We start from the raw sequence: 12,477 nt of genomic DNA on the forward strand, positions 1-12,477 counted from the left end.
CAAACATACTTGAACAAATATACAAGATTCAAGAGTCCAAATATGAGGCAGACCAGATCAGGAGGTGCGTTGAAATGTACAGAGAGATCAAGTATTGTGAGATGGAAGAAGCGAGGACAGCACTGAGACACAGTTCAAACGATTATGCTGAACCTGAGATTCTAAACGATTTTCTGTTGAAGCACATAGGCTATATGTGGTAAACGATAAAACCATACTTATAAACAATGAACCTGGGGACTCTGAGTATCAGGACTTTGGAGACATTTAGTGTGTTATGATGTTTCAAGTTTTTGTAGACAACGATTCAATTGTAAAATAAACATGAAAACATGAAATATTCTTTGTCTTGTGTTTTCGTAAATGTGTAAAACGCAGCAAATATAGACAATAGTTTATTGTGTCACCAACGGTTAAGACTTGCCATGTTACTGTTGTCAAAACATTTGAATTACATAAACTGAATGAAATTGACTTGACACTATATTAGTGAAATATTTTTGAACCTTTTAAATAAAGTATGACTCACAACAACGTTCCAAAAAACTCAAAATGTATTTCGTATGATAAGAGACTCGGAAAACGTTTCAGAGCTTGTCATTGGTGCGGTGGCTACAGTAACATTGACTATCTCTTGCTCGTTATGAAACAATGTGCATTCGAACATTCCGCGTGTCCAAGCTGTTTTGATAAATACAACGGCTTTTGTCCTGCTTGTTGGATAAACCACCCGGCACAAAAAATGAATAGAAGAAACATAAAACGTTACTACAAAAGATTGGGTAAAATAAACAATAGTAACTCAGAAGGAAACGATTATCTGGCCAGAATCAAGCAAAGCGCAAAAGAACAGTTTAAGCACAACGTACTGAGATTTGCGTTCTTAAGACTTATGATAACATAAAATAAACATAAAAACGAATCCTTTGAAATTGCTTTTTATTGAATTTCGTAATATTCACTTGTAAAATGGCAAAAGTAAAGTAATTCATGAAAAATCTTGAATGTTTTCGATGAATAGTTCCATACAGGCAGCTTCGTCTAAGAATTGCTGGTTGTCTGTTTGAGATTTCAAGCGCAAAACCTCGTCTTCCAATGCAGTGTTATTTTGCTTAAGCTGATTGTTTTCCGATCATTGAAATCAAATATGGGAGTTTCGACAACACGAAATATGAAAGTAAAGAGTTTGATCCACCAGTAGTGATAGTTTTCAGTAATGATGTTCCATGTTTGAAGAAATTTCCAACGTATCGATGGTGCGTGTGGAATATTATAGACAATAGACTGAAAAGTTATGATCAAGAAATGTGTCAATGCAAATGTTGTAGAAATTCTTCCACATCAACACCAAAAAAAGAAAAGATAAAACACTCAAGAAATTTTAAAGATAAATGTCTTTACGAGATGTTTATTTCCTGAAAATTAAAATAACAATTACTAATATAACTACTCTGCCCCCATCTCCGTCTTTAGTCTCCACTCAATAGATAGTTGGAGACAACGCATTATTTTTTCATATTATAAGGCTTGAAATTTGTTACTTGTCATACACATTCTCAAACAATTATGTCCAGTCAAGCATCGACACAGCAAACAACGCCTTGTGAGAACACCAGTGAAAACGAGCAAAAAAGCGAATCTTCTTCTCAGCAACTCATGGATGATATCAAGGAATATGAAAAAATGATAGAGATGGCAGAAGATTATTTGCGAGATGCTGAAGAACAAAAATCGAGCGAAATCGAATCCATGCAAGATGACAACCCAGACGGGGCAGCTTGATATATGAGAAATTGCTACGTTTGTGACGGTTACTGTTATGATAGTGATAATTTTGAAGACATTGAGACCGTAGACGAGGGAGTAAAAATTGACGAAATTGAACCAAGCATTTTTGTGAGCGAAAAAAAGAATTGACATTAGTTTTCAATTCGCTCAAACATTTATGATACTTCATTAAGTGCTTTCCGAATGAAAAGGTTCAAACAATTGTTTTGATGTTTTAACTTTGAATAAATGCGTTGAAATGCAATTTGATTGTTTGTTTTATCTCGATTGAAAAATAGAAGCATAGTAACATAGTAGCAAGCACTGTACCTAGCATTGTAGATTGCATGGTCCATGGTTTAAAATAATGCAATGAGTGGAACGAATATAGTTCATATATAAAACTTATCTTTTCTTTTCATGTCATACTTGTCAAAATCTTCTGACCAAGTAATTACATTACACATTATGGGTTTGAAGAGAATCATCAGATTATGTTTGAGAAAGCTGTGCAAAAGGTCTTCGCGTCACAGAACACCGAACGAACTTGACAGTGTGGAGAGGCACACGTGCCCGAAAGTATATCCGTGTTTGATTTGTTTCAAAAAAGGGGATGCTGAGAAAACAGAACAGAAAGCCGCAAGCCACCAGTGCCCTGAACTGTACCCCTGTTTGGTGTGTTTGTTGTATGAGGACTTGTCGAGTGTTGACAAAACGTGCTGTTACAAGCGTGTTGAAGATCTCAGCAGCAGCGACAACAGTGAGAAAAATCAGAACCACGAAGCACTTCGCCAGTTCCTCGCCAGGCGTGGGAGACAGTTTGTGCCAAAACGTTGTTAACAATAAATTGAGTGATGAACAGACAATGAATAGTAACAAAATAAAATGCATGAACTGTTCGTGTTTTATTGTGTTTATCTATAGTAATCTAGTTGGAATCACTTAAGTTTTAAGAACAACTATGCTTGCTCATAGTTATCAAACGAGTAATGGTGAAATAGTCATATATATGTGCAAATCGCTATGCATAACTCCTCAAAGGTACACAGAATGTATCGTAAAATGCTACAAAGTACGATACTTAAGCAAAATAAAACACGAAATAAAGTAAAACAATCACAGACTAATGTAACGATTTTCGGTACAAGCTATACTGAGCTGATTATTATAAGAGAAAGTGTTGTCTGTCGTATTCACTTGGATACGGTTGAACCCATGTAAACAATACTCTTTGTGTGTAAAATTTTCGGATATTTTCTGTGTTTGAAGGTACGACTTTGGTAGCTATAGTTTCTATAATGTTTTCGCGATTGAATCAAGCCGGGTTTATGCATATAAAAGACATATAAATGATTTTACGAGGTTTTAAACATTTCCAATTTCAGAAAATATTTCTGCTTTCGATTTCGTTTTTCTGAAAATGAACAAACATTTTATTTTTTCCTAATGTTTAATTTCATAAAACGATACATAATACACAATTAAGATAATTCCAATATATTTAATGAATGTATTTTCTTCATTTTCGTAAAAGTTTAAAAAATAAATAAATAATGCAATTCATGGAATGATATGACGTGATATGTATGACGTCATATTGCAGAGTTCTCGCTGTGCGCTGGTCGGCCATCTTGAAAAATAAATTGTGAAGGTCGTATTTCCAGCTTTCCTGCGGTAAATATGACATGCATGTTTAAAAGTTTTATGCAAAATTATGTCTAAATATATGATGTATCATATTACCAGCAAGTTTTGTCGATGTATCTATTGAATTCCATAAAAACTTCTGTCAAAAGAAATTGGTCCCAGCTCGTTTTAGAATGCTTCGAACATTCTCGAAGCCGATTTTAGAAATTTTAATTCTCGGTTAGATATATTGAAAACAAAGTAAGCAGTGTTAATTCATATCTCTTGTCTTGTTTATGTCACATTTTGAGTGATTTTAACTTTGTTTAGGACCAAACTGACAGAAATAAGAAATGGCAAATCATGCAAGATTGATAAAATTTTTGAAAAATATGTTGAAATTATTTTTTTTTTAAACCAGAGACGGCAGTTCAGATGCAGTCGTCCTGTGTGTCAGAAAGCTGGTGATCAAAATGGTTGAAGGCAGTACCCAAGATAGTACATTTACAAGTAAGTAAGATCACTGAAAATTAATTCCATGAATTGAACTGTCATATCATAAGCTTAGTGCATAGTGTGTTTGGAAATATGCTTGGAATAATTTTTATAAACTGATAATTTATCTTATAACAGACACTGTGTTTGATTTATTACATTGAACTGCTATTAGATACATTTTCAGTTTGTGTTTGATATCTACCAATGCCATAAATGCATAATTTTGTTCCTGTTGTGAATGATAAGAAATGTTGGGAACATAATACCTTCTGCATGTGAACAGTTTTACTGTTTCTGTTTGTATGTAGGAAGTACTTTGTTTGCAGGATTATTTCAACATAGATGATCTGGATGAAATGTTCACTTGGCAATGCTTTTAAGGGAATGATTTTTTTCTAAACTAACAAGCAATATATGTGCAGTTTTGTTAATAAAATGTTTTGTTTCAGAGTTGTGAGGAGTAACCTAGCCTATATAACCTGAAGCTCACCCAATATGCAGTGTGTTCTGCTCTGTCAATAACAAGTAAGTAATTTCACCAAATTTCATCAGAAACAAATCTCAAAGTTACAATGAACATTAAAGTTAACTCATCTTGGTACTTTAATATACTGAAACACTGAACCAACATGATTTGATTTTGTTCTTTGTACTTATTTCACATTATGGTAGCAAAATTACAGCTATGTGTCAAAGAGATTCATGACATTTAGCTTTTGTCATACATTTCACTTTATTATTTGTCAAACCAAATGCTAAGTGTCAAATCAATTCATGATATTTAGCATATGTCATACATTTCACTCTATTATTTGTCAAACCAAAAGATGAATGTTAAATTATTTGAAGATGCTAAGCAGTTTATCATAAATTTTACTCATTTTATTTGTCAAACCAAAAGATGAATGTCAAATTATTTGAAGATGCTAAGCATCTTATCATACATTTTACTCTTTTTATGACAAATCGACTCACAAATTTAAGCAAACCAGGTGACGATGTACAAATAATTTAGGGTGACGAGCTTTTTGGTTACCTCGCCCAGCCAAACTAAAAGACTTAAAGTATATATATAAGTCTTTTAGTTTGGTCGGGCGAGCGAGCCAAAATCTCGTCACCCCAAAATATATGTACATCGTCACTTTGTGTGCTTAATTTTGAGATTCAACTAAATCGTTCAAAAATCAATGTAAAAAAAGATTCATAAGGGGGGTACTCAGTGTGAAAAAACTACATCGCTTTAACGCAAATGCGCTTTGGTAAGTATATAGCTAAAACGCGAATGCGCTATGGTGAAAATCCAAAGTCAAAAATTTTGAAAATTTTGAAATGTTGTCAAATAAATCATGATATTAAGCACTGTTTTAGTGAACTGCTCTGTCATTTGTAAATCAAAACTGAGAGAATGGTTAATATGTTTTGCAATTAAGCATTTATCATTTTTGTAAAAATCCAATGTTACTAATGAAACCAAAATTTACCAGAGTAAACATTAATTTGCTATTGTATGTAAGAATGTTTCGTCTTTTACACTGTTTCATTTCATTTTTTCAGATGAGATGCCATACACAGGGGATCCGACAGAAGACAGCATACAAAATTCGTCGATGTATTTGAAATGTCATTGTTTATTTGAAAAAAGTTACCTATCCACACTTGTTCGTTTTAAATTGCTGTTTGTATTATATGTGCTTTGTACCGCTGCTTTTTTTTTCATCAGTAATTCTCCAACACTTGTATTTCGTGTTTTAAAATTTAACATACAGTAAATCATTTCGAAAATGAAATTTAAATGGAGAAATACTGATTTATCTGTTTGCTTTTATGTTTGTGCTGTCTTGCTTACCCTAGTAACGCGGGTTTTGTTTGCTATTGTGAGTAGTTGTTTGTTTTTTTGGCCATCCAAATATTGTTCACGAAAGATAACACATTTTTTTCATAAAATTGGTTACATTTTGGTCTGTCGATTTTTTTCATTGAAACCACAGTCAAACGGTTTTTCACTATATTTATTTATGAGAAACAGCCAGACTTGGTCACGGCTGAAACCGAGGAACATTTGTGATTGAACAAAATTTTAGCAGTAAAGCTGCTTGTAATTTATAAATTTATTAAGCTTTGGTCTTGTCATATTGATTACGATATTGGTTGGAGCATAACTTGGTCAATGGTTAACATTTTGATAGTGTGCACGTGTTACAAAACCAGCCGAGAAGTTTGATCTTCGACGGAGTTTGTTCTCCCGGCTTGGTAACAAGAGCAAAATGTGCACTGCAAAATGTTTCATAATTGCGAAATGCTGTTGACAAAATGATTTGTTTGCTCGTGCCAGCATGGGTCGACGAGATTCCTTTCTCAATGTCCTTTATGCGGCGGTTTAAGATGCAAGCCTGTTGTTTTGTCAATGTCTAAAGTTTAACTTGAATGAAAATTGAAATCAATATTGCAAGATCAAGCACTTTAAAAAAAAATGTTAGTCAAAAGTGTTAGAATATAGATTCGTACTGAAATACCAGTGAAATGTACTAGCAGGGTTGCCCGCACTTTGGTGAAATAAAATTCCCTGACTTTTCCCTGACTTTTCACTGACCAATTCATGTTTTTCACTGACCAAAATCGTCAAACACATAAACGGCCTCCTGACCTCCCCTATAGCCGTCCAATCCTCCCATTATATTTTTGCATGTAAACTTGTATTTATTTTCCAAAATATAAAACATTTACATTGTACATCAAAGTAATGATTCAAACATAGTGTTCTACTATTCTTAACTATTTCTATTCAAACACAGTGTGACTGTTGGTCAGTGAAACATGTGAAACATTAGCATGAAAACAAGAACATAGGGCTCATTTTGGCATATCATGAAATAATCACTATAAAATTAAAGACTTTGAATGAGTATGGTAAGTAAGTGTGAAAAAAAGTTAGTGTGAAACACATAGCATTGCATAATTTAACCAGTTTCCATCATGTTTGCAAGACAAATCCTCTTGTACAATTTCTTAGTGTCAAAGCAAAAAGCAAAGCAGGTTATATGCCAATATGGTAGTTTGGTATACATGTATACTGACTAGATTTTGTTAGTAATTAAAAGCCCTTCTAGTGATCATGCACAGAAATAGCTAGACCAATACAGAATACAATGAGAGGCATGACTGTAACATTACATTTGTTTCAGTTTCTTCTCTAGATGTTCAGCTGTCTTAATTTCACACTCCATCTCCTTTCTCTTTCCATGGGACTTTTCCCGCAGGGCATTAGATTTGACCAGTAACTGCAGATTGTTTTTGGTTTCAGCTTGTTTGGCCAGTTCATCAGCTTCAACAACCAATTTATCTGCCATCTTCCTCAGACTTGCCGTTTTCTTCTTTGCATCATCCAGTTGCCTTTGAGTTTCTTCCCTTTCTTTGTCTTTCTGCTTCTTTTCATCCTCTACCTTTGTTTCCTGTGCATGAGTCCTGTACCTATGGTAAGCATGCCTACAGCTCTGAAGTAACTCCTTGCTGACACACTCGGAGAGTGGCTTGTCCTGGGATTTGAGGCCATCATAAGCCTGTCTGTACGTAATAAGGGTATGCTTATTCATGTTCCCTTTCAATAGCTCCTTATTGTCAGAGAACCCCCTCTCAACAGATGACTGGCCATTCTAAGGTAAATAATGGGTATTATAATCACTAAGTTAACATATAATGCTTCTTAATATCACAGTTTACTGTTATTTGAATTTAATGCTTAACTGTGAAAGTGATAAAGTCAAATATTAAATGCCTAAAGACTGCCATAGCCAAGAAAGACCTTCAATGCGTATATTTTTCGACCTTTGAAATAATTTTTCCCTGACTTTTCAGGATTTTCATTTTTCACTGACCAAATTTCAAAATTCCCTGACAATTCCCTGACCTTGAAAAAATACCCAATTTCCCTGACTTTTCAAGTCCGCTGGCAACCCTGACTAGGTTCATTGCATTCTTAGTTTGGTTTCGAAGTGCAAAACTTCATTTATCACAAACATTCCTTTTGAACGACCGAACATTGATATGTGGCAATGTTTTCGTTCAGCAAAATGATTTGGCAAAAGTAATTTAAAGGCTAGCATGAGTATGGAGGTGTCGTTAGACCAGCTTAGTATTGGTGTAAGGTGGTGTACAGTGCCAATACTAGGAACCGCTCATGTTCACCATGTCACGCTACAGGCAATGAAAAATAGGGAGTGGCAACCTCTTTGTATCGCCGTGGTCCGACAGTCCACACAGTCTTTACAATGAGAGGGGAAACATAGGCAATCGGATGCTTCTTCCTAAGTGTGCCCTGTCGAGTAGTTGCCTTTAGCGATGCCTCAGTTTTTTTCAAAATTCAAAATTCAATCGCTTCTTTGCTCACAAGGTGCGATACATAAAAGGAAATGCTTTCTGAGATTATAGTAAGCATTTCCTGCCTGCAAGTAAAGCGAGCAAATATACCTCTATGTGCTTAAGAGGTGTGTTTGAAAATGAACTCTGTAGCCTTCTCTTAGATCAAAAGAGAAACTAGAGATTGCTTCTTTGAAAAAGCGCTTGTCTCCCCTATTGTGTGGTCGTAGCTGAGAAAAAATAAATGATGGACATGAAATTTGTAACTTTGGACTGGAGACAAACCAACAGTGAAGTTTGGTTTATTCGATTATATTAAATAGTGAAGAGAAGAAAGTGTTGTTGATTAATCATGGAAAATGTAAACGAAGTTTGCATTGTATGAAGTTCCTGGGCGCAAGCGTTATTCAATTATTGATCGGAAACCATTTTTCAGCTCACAGTCATCGTGACCATGACCTTTTACCTACTGATCACAACATCAATAGGGATCATCTACATAACCAACTTGCATACCAAGTATTAAGTTCTTGGGTGCAAGTGTTCTTTAGTTACTGAGCGGTAACCATTTCTTCAACTCAAGGTCATGGCAACCTTGACCTTTGACCTACTGATCTCAAAATCAATAGGGGCCATCTACTAGTCATGACCGACTAGCGTACCAAGAATGAAGTTCCTGGGTACAAGCGTTCTTAAGTTATTGAGCAGAAACCATTTTTAAGCTTAAGGTCACCGCCAACGTATCATTTTTTACCTGAAGGTAACCTTGACCTTTGACCTTTTGATCTGAAAATCAATAGAGGTCATCTTCTAGTCATGAACAACTAGCTTACCAAGTATGAAGTTCCTGAAACCAAAGGATCTTTAGTTATTGAGCGGAAACTTTTTCTTCACTTCAAGGTCATGGCAACCTTGACCTTTGACCTAGTGATCTCAAAATCAATATGGGTCATCTTCTAGTCATGACCAACTAGCATACCAAGTATGAAATTCCTGGTTGCAAGCGTTCTCTAGTTATTGAGCGGAAACAGTTTCTTCACCTCAAGGTCACGGTGACCTTGACCATTGACCTACTGATCTCAAAATCAATAGGAGTCATCTACTAGTCATGAACAACTATGAAGTTCCTGGGTACAAGCTTTCTTTAGTTATTGAGCAGAAACCATTTTTAAGCTAAAGGGCACTGCCAACATAACATTTTTTACCTAAAGGTAACCTTGACCTTTGACCTTTTGATCTCAAAATCAATAGGAGTCATCTAATAGTCATGAACAACTAGCATACCAAGTATGAAGTTCCTGGACCCAAAGGATCTTTAGTTATTGAGTGGAAACCGTTTCTTCACCTCAAGGTCACGTTGACCCTGATCTTTGACCTAGTGACCCCAAATTCAATAGGGGTCATCTACTAGTCATGACCAACTAGCATACCAAGTATGAAGTTCCTGGGTCTAAGAGTTCTATAGTTATTGGGCGGAAACGAAGTGTGACGTACTGACTGACTGACTGACAGACTGATGGACTGACTGACGGACAGGGCAAAAACAATATGTCTCCCCATGAATGGGGGAGACAAAGATATTACACGCAAATGATTTTTACATGGAAGGTCACCACGACCTTGACTATTGACCTTGTTACCCCCAAAACAATTGGGATCATCTAGACATCATGACCAACCTCACTTCAAAGTTTGGTGAACCTAGATCAAAGCATTCTCCTGATATTGCACGGAAATATTTTTTTACATTAGAGGTCACAGCGACGTTGACCTTTGACCTTGTGACCCCCCAAAATATAGGAGTTTTCTAAACCTCATGATCAACCTCCCTACCAAGTTTGGTGAACCTAGGTCAAACCATTCTCAAGATATTGAGCGGAAATGTTTTTTACATTGGGGGTCGCCGCGACCTTGACCTTTGACCTAGTGACCCCAAAAACAATAGGGATCTTCTACACCTCATGACCAACCTCCCTACCAAGTTTGGTGAACCTAGGTCAAACCGTTCTCAAGATTTTGAGCAGAAATGTTTTTTATATTGGGGGTCGCCGCGACCTTGACCTAGTGACCCCAAAAACAATAGGGATCCTCTACACCTCACGACCAACCTCCCTACCAAGTTTGGTGATCCTAGGTCATGCGGTTTTCCAGTTATCGATCGGAAACGAAGTGTGACGTACGGACGGACTGACGGACTGACGGACAGGGCAAAAACAATATGTCTCCCCCAGAGAGGTGGAGACATAATAAGTCTTCGAGTTTTCAAGCCTAGCTTGTGGTTTTGGGTACTTGAAGTTGATAGCATATTTCCAATCGTTCACTGATCGATCAATGCGGCTGTAGCACTCGATTCTTGCTTCAGTATAGCCATTCATGTATCTGAGATCATTAGTTCGGCGTTGTGCCTACAACGAGTCAGCAATACCCCGTTTGTTACACCCGAGTAGTCCAGCATTCTACATTATAGGTGTAACAAATTGTAGAAGGTCGCCTGGAAGGCCTCTAATGGGTGCTGATTTTGCGTAGTGTATGACACTAGGAAAATAGGTTTCTGGCTCAGAGTTACCATTTTCCGATCTCGCTGATGCCGTGGGTAACCTGACCAATGCCAGTCACAAGTCTGGATGAAAAACAGGGAGTGACCACATTGCATAACAAAATACTTTTCACATTGAATGTTTGACATTATAACAATTGTAAACATTTGCTTGTGTTTGATTTCATGCAAACAATTGTGTATAATTATGCATATTGATATGTTTGCAATGTTATGTATGCTATGCATGTTTGAACTTTGTTATCTGTTTACATTTTGAATTAAAATTAAACTGAAATTAGAAGCATTAGTTGTATATGAGAAATTTTCGTCTTTTGAAATGCTTCAAACTGCAATGCTCACTTCACTTTCACGTGAAAGCAATTTTTAAATTTCATCTCATATTTTTCAAAATTTTCAAACATAAGAAAAAACTCATGTTTCCTTTGCATTATAATTTCAAGCTTTTATAATCTTCACTTCTCAGTCATTTATTCATTCTTGAGTTGATGTCAAACATGTCAGATACAACGTTAAGCTTAACTAGCAATTTGGCTGATCGTGTAAAACATTGTGAATCTGACTTGCAGCAAATAAAGATATTCATTAGTACGCGGAGTAGCAAGCGCACTTTGGACGTGCTAAGAAAATTTCTTTTACTACTTCACAAATGTGTGAAAATATTGCAAAATACAGCGATTTCATTAAATCTCCAAACAAGATGTGCAAACCGAAACAGAAGACCGGAGACCTATTGTCACAGGTTCAAAAGCTAAAAAATGACTTAAAAATTTAAAAACAGACTTGAACAACATTTCACAACGTTGTGGTAGGGAGAAAGAAGTTAACATTTTGGCTGACATGCGACTAGTATCCAAGATATTTCGTAGGACCACCACACTAGGAGACCTTCTCTGGCATCACCTCAGCATGAAAGAAGAAACGCGACAAGAGTTGCAACTACAAAACGATGAAAAAAACATTTGTCAAATTTGTGTTACGGACAAAAAGTGTATTGTGCTTACGCCTTGTGGCCATTTGACTTGTCATGCATGTTCAATCAAAACTAGTAAATGCTATTTTTGCAGAACTGTTGTTATTGGAAAATATCAAATTCATGAATAAATCGTAAACAATTATTTGTATTTTTGCTTTCTGATTATTTCATTTTCCGGTAAGGTGAACTGTGCTAATCACTCAAACACTACCAGTTCTGATTCACACAGTTATGCTGTAGACAACCGCAATACGCTAGTTAGCTCAAATTTCTAACATTGGTTAGCAAAGTTGACGAATGCAAGTTCGAGAAATAATGTATACGCTTTTAATAGCACTTCAAACTATTTAAACACACAGCAGTGACTGTACTTTTCACTAACTATGGCAAAACGATATACTGACATCGTTGGGTTTGCTGGACTACAGTACAATGATTATTTTAAATGGTTTTGTTGGGAATGCCAATTGTGTTGTGCTGGAGTCTTTACCGTAGAACCTTGTGAACGACATGAGCTATTGAACATTTTCCCTCCAGCTGGCTACTGCCAAAACTGTTTTCGATATGTGTGGTACTGTAATGATTGTAAGGCTGATGGAACGCCACCAAAAGTGCGAATGAGAAACTATTGTTTGTCATGCTTCTTCCACCGATATGACAATCTTGCGATCTTGGCCGGCTAACCCTGACGTGGATGGAG

At 36.0% G+C, this 12,477-nt stretch overlaps 1 long non-coding RNA gene across 1 annotated transcript; it reads left to right on the forward strand.

The window, feature by feature from the left end:
- The first annotated feature begins 3,302 nt into the window (after positions 1–3,302).
- LOC128234998 (uncharacterized) lies at positions 3,303–5,533 on the forward strand. The gene is made up of 4 exons (XR_008261100.1): positions 3,303–3,441; positions 3,815–3,903; positions 4,341–4,416; positions 5,446–5,533. It is a non-coding gene; the product is annotated as an uncharacterized LOC128234998 (long non-coding RNA).
- The last annotated feature ends 6,944 nt before the right edge of the window (positions 5,534–12,477 follow it).

The sequence above is a fragment of the Mya arenaria genome, chromosome 5 (assembly GCF_026914265.1).
Source record: "Mya arenaria isolate MELC-2E11 chromosome 5, ASM2691426v1".
NCBI lineage: Eukaryota > Metazoa > Mollusca > Bivalvia > Myida > Myidae > Mya > Mya arenaria.